The sequence below is a fragment of the Danio rerio genome, chromosome 7, assembly GCF_052040795.2.
Source record: "Danio rerio strain M-AB ecotype USA chromosome 7, GRCz13ab, whole genome shotgun sequence".
Lineage (NCBI taxonomy): Eukaryota > Metazoa > Chordata > Actinopteri > Cypriniformes > Danionidae > Danio > Danio rerio.
In genome coordinates this window covers 63,857,522-63,866,145 of record NC_141027.1, presented here as the reverse complement: position 1 = coordinate 63,866,145, position 8,624 = coordinate 63,857,522, and the positions used below count along the sequence as shown (strand labels likewise).

General features: G+C 35.2%; 1 protein-coding gene across 1 annotated transcript in view; it reads right to left on the bottom strand.

Annotated features, from left to right (window-relative positions):
- The window catches only part of zgc:194930, a 42,429-nt gene that overhangs the window by 29,346 nt on the left and 4,459 nt on the right, over positions 1-8,624 (bottom strand).

Sequence of the window (8,624 nt, the reverse complement as noted above, 5' to 3'; positions counted from 1 at the left end):
AGGCTATTATTTGTGCATAAACATATCTAGATATATTAATAAACATACTGTTTGTTTAAATACAACATTTTTTGTCATTACTGCAAACTTTTATGACCGGAAATATCCTTAAATGTGGAGGGGGCCTACAAAAGTGGGAAAGGGACTCTCAGGCAAAAAAAGGTTGGGAAAAACTGCCATAATCAGCTTCGCAGTGTGTTATGGGATGAGCAAGTATCTTTTACAGTGCTTTACCATGACATTGTTTTCAAGCTGCCTTCGCACTTCATTCATGAATATATAGTTTTTCTGAAGAGATGAATACAAACACAAAGAGGAGGGATACAGTCAGCCAGTACAGTCCTCTCTCCAACAAGATTGGTGTTGTCTGACAGCTTTTCCTCCTCTCTTTGTTTATTTTTTAATTCTGTTGGAATATTTGAGCGTGTTAATTTGGGCTAAATCGAAAAACATTTTAGTAAATATGTTCATTTGGTTAACAAGTGATGTAAATTTTGTCACATGACAGCATTTTGATTCATTTTACACTGTTCAAACCAGAGCAGTCAATGCAGTGTGAAAAGAAACCCAAACAATGTGTCATTTGTGACCCTTGGTCTCAACCAAATAAACCAAACCACATGATTGAAAGCACCCAATAATTATTATGACTATGGACTATCTAACAGAAGAATTTATGAACACTCGAATGAAGTTATAAAGTTAGCTTGGACTAAAACATGTTAATACATGCAGTATTTTCACATGTTTAGATTGACCAACAACAGAGCTGTAGTCATTATTGCAGAATCATTTTATTTGATGAAAACTGCCTTCTTTCATCTGAGAAATATCGCTAAATTACGAAATATGCTATCCATCTCAGATGCAGAAAAGCTAGTCCATGCTTTTATGACTTCGAGGCTGGATTACTGTAATGCTCTATTTGCTGGCTGCCCAGCATCCTCTATTAACAAACTTCAATTAGTACAAATTGCAGCAGCCAGAGTTCTTACCAGGTCTAGAAAATATGATCCTATCACCCCAATTTTATCCTCCTTACACTGGCTGCCTGTTAAGTTTCGTATTGAATTTAAAATATTACTTCTCACCTATAAAGCTCTAAATAATCTAGCTCCTGTTTATCTAACCAACCTTCTGTCTCGCTACAATCCAACTTGCTCTTTAAGATCTCAAAACTCAGGGCTTCTGGTAGTACCTAGAATAGCAAAATCGAGTAAAGGAGGTCGAGCCTTCTCTTTCATGGCTCCTACACTCTGGAATAGCCTTCCTGGTAACGTCCGAGGTTCAGACACACTCTCCCAGTTCAAAACTAGATTAAAGACCTATCTGTTTAGTAAAGCATACACTCAATGCATCACCTAGCGGGTTCCACACAGGCTTCTGCATCTTGCTTATATACACTATGATTAGCAGCTACGCTAATTATTCTTATTATTCTCTATTTTCACCTGGGGATACTCATCCCGAGGTCCTCAGATTATGCAGAGTCACTGATTGGATCCAAGACCAGCTACAAGATGATCCCAAGGTTTCCATATCCGGGACCAGGCCATATCCTGAGCTGCTGCTGCGCTGATGGTCATGGGGAGTGTAGAACAGGAGTCTGATTCCAGCGACGCTCAAGGGACAGACGAGTCTTCGCTGAGGCCAGCTTCTAGCCTCCACCGCTGTGACTGAAGCTCTGCACAAGACTTTTGGCCAGCGGAGAAATTAAAATGGCCGTGCCCAACCGAGTCTGGTTCCCTCAAGGTTTTTTTTCTCCAGTCCTATCAGGTGAAGTTTATTTCCCTCTCCGCTGTCGCCACTGCCTCGCATGGTTCAGGATTGGTAGAGCTATGCATCGATGAATTTGCTCTTCAGTGTTTGAACTCTCAGTAATGATTTTAAATCACACTGAACTGAGCTAAACTGAACTGAACTTAAACACTAAAAACTGAACTACACTGTTCCAGTTACTATGACCATTTATGTGAAGCTGCTTTGACACAATCTACATTGTAAAAGAGCAATACAAATAAAGCTGAATTGAATTGAATTTGGTTTTATTACTGCAAGTCTGTCAAATCTATAAATGTAAATAAGAAAAAAAATAATCTAATTTTAACCCTGAGACATAAGAAACGATTTAGCTGAAGAAACACTCAGCTTCTCTTGGTTTAGACTATTAATCTAAAATGCTGGTTTATGTTAATAGTCAAAACATTACACCAGTATGGCATGTATTTAATTTCCACAAATCAAAGGCACATACAATTCTTGCTCATTTGGAGGGACTTGGATCCTCTGGTTCAACAACAAAAAAAGTACACAACTAATAAAAAGTTGATGCTGTCAAACTGCCACTTATTTCTGCAGTCAAACACAAGTGTGAATAAGCATGTTTTTCAGTTTCCACATATATTTCCACTTAGTCTGTGTTGAATACAAGTTGTGTGTTCCTGCTTTAAAAGATGCTGTATGTAAGTTTTTGACTCTTCTAAAGCATAAAAATACCATAAGTTTGCAGATATTTCAGAAGCATGCCAAGTAAACATTCTTGTTTATCTTAAAAACACAACACTGAAGACAGATATTCTGCTTTGAAAATGTTTTCTATGCCGGAACACTATATTTGTTTTGGTAACTTTAACCAGCCCAATGCTAGATTAATCAATTATATTTCAGCACCCCAGGTTGCCTTGGTAGAAAACCGTGTATTTTATTCATTCATTCATTCATTCATTCATTCAGAAAGGCTCTGAAGCATGCACTCGTGGTTGAAATGTGACCTCCAGTGGACAGTAACAGACCCCGAAATAAGACGCAGATTTTCACATGAGGTTATTAATTAGCAAATAATATAAATATTATGGGCGTAAACATTGGGTGAACAGGTTACATTGCAAACACGTGTCCTGTTAACACACTACATGACGAAATACGCAATAAGCAATTTAGCTGTTTGCACCAGACGAAACAGAAATTTAAATATAACCATTCAGAAGCTCAGAATATGCACTCACTTACGAAATGGTAAGGTTTATATCCATTGAATACATATTAACCCTCTTTAACATTATTAAATGTAGACGCTGAATAACTGATATGAGTCACAGTTCTGACGTTTAATTTCAGATGGTTTATTTTATTTTCCAGATCTGAGGTAAACTATCTGCTGCTGCTTTCAGTAGTATGGCAATAAATGTCATGTAAAATGGCATTCAAACTCACATTTTTAGCATTTAACACTGAATAAAGCATGAGGTGTACCGGAGTTGATCATTGTCATAGTTTTCTGTTGTTCAGCAGTGAGAAATAGAAGCAGTTTCAAATATATTAATTTGAGGTGTTGTTTAGGACAATAACTCCTTTTAATATGGAAAATATTCCTTCTATCAGGTGCTGTTGCTTTTATTTAGAACAGTAAGAACAGTTTAAATCACTAACTCCTGTCCTCAATCTGACAACCGGCACTTGTGTTTGTTTTGATCCAGGAATGCAATACCTCAGCCACTCGGTGTTAAACTTGCATACTGCACCTTTAAATAAAATTGTGGGGAGCAAATGTTCCTACAAGTACAGCAACACAAGTGATTGGAGATTTTTACATCACATTAAATTAAGTAATTTTGAAATATAAAATAGCAACGCACCAAAAATTAACACACCTCCTTCATATACCAGCACACCCATGAGTCCACAAATGTGGACGTAAGGACGTAAGAGTAATTATTTTCATATTGTACATACTGTATTTGCAGAATTTTTAGTTTACAAGAAGAGTTGAGGTAGGAGTTAAAAAATACAGTATGTACAATATGAAAATAATTACTCTTACGTCCTTACGTCCACATTTGTGGGTGTGCTGGTCTATGAAGGAGGTGTGTTAATTTTTGGTGCGTTGCTATTATGATTAACTGAAATAGACTGCACCACTGACTAACTCAAAGCTGCTCTAAAGTCCAGTGCAGAATGTTAGTTATGTATCTTTGCAGGTCCAAACGCTTACACATTACTTAATACACACATTACAGCAATACACAAATATCCATATGAAAACAACTAAGGATTATAATGTTACAAAAATATTATTGTTTAAAATATAAAAACAATTGTGAGGGGGGTGGCTCTTCGCTTTTCAGTTTATTCATGACAACTTACATCTGTATAATATTATTATTAATAGCAGTATTATTTATTATATGCATATTTATATTTGTTTTAATAAAAACAAGTTTAGATTTGTGGGGTTTTAGGGACTTCTGCATCACCATATGGTACATAAGAACAGGATGCGTGTTTGGTCAGTTTTTTGACCACACTTCGTTGTTATTGTTCATTTATTCCTTTACTGGAAATTAGAATGAAATTTAGAAATAGTTTTGTAAAAAAATCTTAGTGTTTAACAAACAAAATTAAATATGTAGGCTAATGGATGTCTTCAGTAGAGTGAGTTTCCATGGTTTCATTATCCACAAAAGTAAAGGAGTAAAGTAAAAGTAAAGTAAAGAAAAAGTATAAAAAGGATGAATGGAGACTCGTTCTTTTTCCTTGTGCTGTAGACGCTCTGTTAAAGTGTTTTCTTGCTAGTGAAGTGTTCAGTTTTGACACGTACAAAGTCTACCATGTAAATAGCAAATGTGCCATGGAGAGATGCAATTGACTCTTAAAGGGAATGGAAGATGGGAGTCTGATTGGTTTAATGCAGGTTATGCTCAAAACACACCCATAACACCCATGACAGGCCCTTAATGCTTTTGCGCCATGTGCTTTAGGTTTTGTACCAAGATAAGAGCCCTATGTGTGTTTGTATATATACTGGTTTTATTGCTTTACCAGGTCAGAAATGTGTACAATGACATGAGTATGACGAAGGTTTGACATAATTGAGGTCGTTTTTCAGAATATGTCTTATGACCTTCAATCTAAACTGCTTTAAAACTAAAATTGAAAATTAATGGCATAATTTAACATGCAAAACTTGCTGCAGGTTTACTGTGAGGGTTGAGTTTAGCGGTAGCAGGGTCCAACGCTAAGGATTTTTTCTACTGGCTCGATCGGACCAGTGGTTCAGATTTTTACTTGCCCTGCCGATATTTTCACTGGCCCCACTAAGAAAAAAAAATAATTAATAGCTTTTTCTCAGCCACAAAAAAAAAAAGTGTCAAAATGTTTGTATATCTAAAATTTTAATATTAAATAAAATGTTTTGCAAACAAAAGAAGCAAAATGTGCAGGTATTTTATTGCACAACAAAAGATGGCTGACCTGCTAAACTGATGGCAAACTGTACAAGACATCACTTGATTTTGTCTAGTCATGGTGTACTCCTGTAATTGTCTGCTTCAACGACGTTACAAACAAATGTTTTCTTTTAGCATCATCATTTGATGTTGCCGCCATGTTGCTGTCTCTTCGCAGTACTGGTTGTTACGGAAAAAAATAACGTGCTCACAACATCCAATCAGATAAGAGAAACCAAGAAGAAAGCATTTGAAGGCTAAGAAAAAAAAACTCGGTTCTAAGACTGTATTTCCACACAGTTGATAAAAAATAAATAAATAAATAAATAAATAAATAAAATAAATAAAAAAAAAAAAAAAAAAAAAAAAAAAAAAATCACAAAAAAAAAAATTCCGGGCTAATTAAACTTTAGTTGCAAGGCAGTAGTGGCCCGATCGGGCCAGTAATGACCCTGTCTACAGTCCCGAGCATCTCACATGCTGACCCGGCACCATCATGCAGTCCTTATTGTTGAGTCCTGGGTAGGGGCATTTACTAAGGATTTGTTTACAGTATAAAATCCATTACACCTATGAAGAGAAAACCTCCAATGTGAACGTGTGTGTGTGTGTGTGTGTGTGTGTGTGTGTGTGTGTGTGTGTGTGTGTGTGTGTGTGTGTGTGTGTGTGTGTGTGTGTGTGTGTGTGTGTGTGTGTGTGTGTGTGTGTGTGTGTGTGTGTGTGAGAGAGTACTGAATGATGATGTGTATGACTTGTAACATTTGTATGTATAACTTATGGTGGAGAGTAGTTACATCAGATTCATGAAGGTGTGGTTTTGACAAGTGATTTTGCATCACTCACTTTCTCTCAGCATGCGTTACGCTCCTCTTCATTTTTATGTATGCCATATGGAAACATCCAGATGGCATGAAACTAACAAGGGTCATTAACAATCTAAGAAACATGAAAAATCTACCACAAAGCTGCTGGAGACATTCAAAAGTGTAATTTTAGTTAACGATCCATTGTCTGAATCTTTATTTATCTTGGATGTAAACAAATGTCACAAGCGTGCCTCAGTTTGTTCCACCCAACATCCGTGTACAATATAAATGCTTTCAAAGCTCTTTTAAATACGTTTTGAAATTCAGTGGCTAAAATATGGGCGTGTTGCCCTGGACACTGTTGCCATGGCCTTACCAGAAGACCAGTGTGTACAGAATCGGCTCTCTTGAGAATGCCCATATCATCACTTAATAATGCGTTAAATATACAAAACAAGGATCCACCTTACATCCTGTATAAGGCATCTCTCAAACACAAAGTCCCTGCCAGCTATTATTAAGCCATTTCAGTTTATGATGAAGGTTTTATGCATCTGTTAAAAACTGTGAGTCACACTGACAAAAGAAAGGCATTCTTTGTGGTGTATTTTGTTGCTTGAAGGGCTAAAATTCCAATGTTGAGTACAGAGACGCTTCCTTGTACACAAATGCCTGTTGTCTGATAAATAAAAATCTGATAAAAATGATTATGATAATCTGAGTAACATTTACCTCATCTGACCCTTTGAAAAAAAGGACTGTTGTAAGCAAGCATTGTCTGATGTATGATAAAAAGTATTAAAAGCGGTTAACTTAAAACATTAAGGATTTCTAAAGTAAAAGAAGCCACATTTCTAAAATGTCTGATGTGTCAATGAACCTTTTTCACATAACTGATGCGTTTAACGGTCATCGTAATATTAAATCCTTGAAAGTTTTTAAAGTTTAGATTTTTTTTAAACGTATCCATTTCGACATGTCTTATATCATCTTACAAAAACGACTTATTGCTTATGCAAGGTGTTTCTAATGCATTGTCTATTTACTGTCATGAGGCTGACAGTAAACCTGACTTTATTTTTTCCTCTGACTGACGTCATTAGTCTCACACTATTTTTTCCTCTCTGAACGTCTTGATAACACCTTTGTGGAGTTTTTCTGCTATTAGTTTAGCAAATAAGATTGTAAAAAAATATATTTGTTGTAATCTCCCATTCACTGCGCTTTAAGTTTACCCAACCATGACGTCTTCCACTACTGAGAAACCCGAAAATGTGAAAAGAGTCTATAGAGGTTATGGTTTGGGAGTAGTAAAAATGCATTATTTTAAATGATAAATTACTCTTATTTTTTGTTTAACAAGTAATTCTACAATAAAAAAATAAATAAATAATTAAAACAACCAAAATTTTTTGGAGCTGATATTAAAGGTTTATTATACATCCAATCAACAGATGGTTATCTTTGAAACAGTATTTATAGATTATATACTGATTAAGTGACAAAAAGGACTCGAGTGCTGGCTGCAGAAAATTAAGTTTTGTCAGTATGAAAATAAAACAAACGATAAAGCTTACAATTGCAATAATATTGCTAATGTATTGTAAGTTTCACAAAAATACTGATTTATTCAAATTTTATTTATGTAGTTTTATGTAGTTATATAGGTATTGTTTATGTCAGAGATGCCCAAACTAGGGCTTGCGGGCCAAAGTTGGCCCATGATATCCTTAGATTTGGCTCACCATCTCACCCGAGAAGAGAGAGATAATGATGAAGATGGTTTAGAGCAGAGGTCTCAAACTGCCGGCCCGTGGGCCAATTGCCCCCAAAACATATATTTTTGAATCACTATTACTGTCGCGCAATCGCATTTAGCCACTTGTGGTTTTGACCTGGCTTCTACTGGACATTTAAAGTACTGTAATATGTTTGCGTTATTGTTAGTTTCTCTCAGCATGTGGTCGAAAGTAACACACATGCAGATTATTTCTGGGGCAGATTTAAACGTTGAAGTACATGTCCGGAAGTGCTCTTTCTTTAATAAAGCTTTCATTTTGAAAATATTCAATAGTCATTTGATTATAATTTGTTTTATACTACCTGCATTGTGTTGTACAAAAACATTTCCATGGCTTACACGTTATGATGGTGGTGTAAATATGATCATTTTGCTAATATTCGATTTAAATTCTCATCTCATTTAATAGACCTTCCTCCTATTCATATTAAAAATGCATATTAGAAAATTTGACTTCATATTTTCCCCTTTGTTATAGTTTTCCAAAAAAAAAAAAAAAAAGATGTTGAGAAGAACAATTGCTAGTAAAGTCACTAATGTTACCCAATCTGCTTTCTGCTGTTCTAGCGCTATCTGTTAAACTTTTGGTCAAGCAACAATTGATTGGTGGGACAGAATAATAATAATAATAATAATAATAATAATAATAATAATAATAATAATAATAACAACAATAATAATATTGCCTATTATTTTACTGTAATATTTTCATAGCAATTTAAACTACCCCTTCATTATTTACAATAAGAAACAAAAAGGAGCTTTGACTGCATATACTCTGTTGAAAAATAT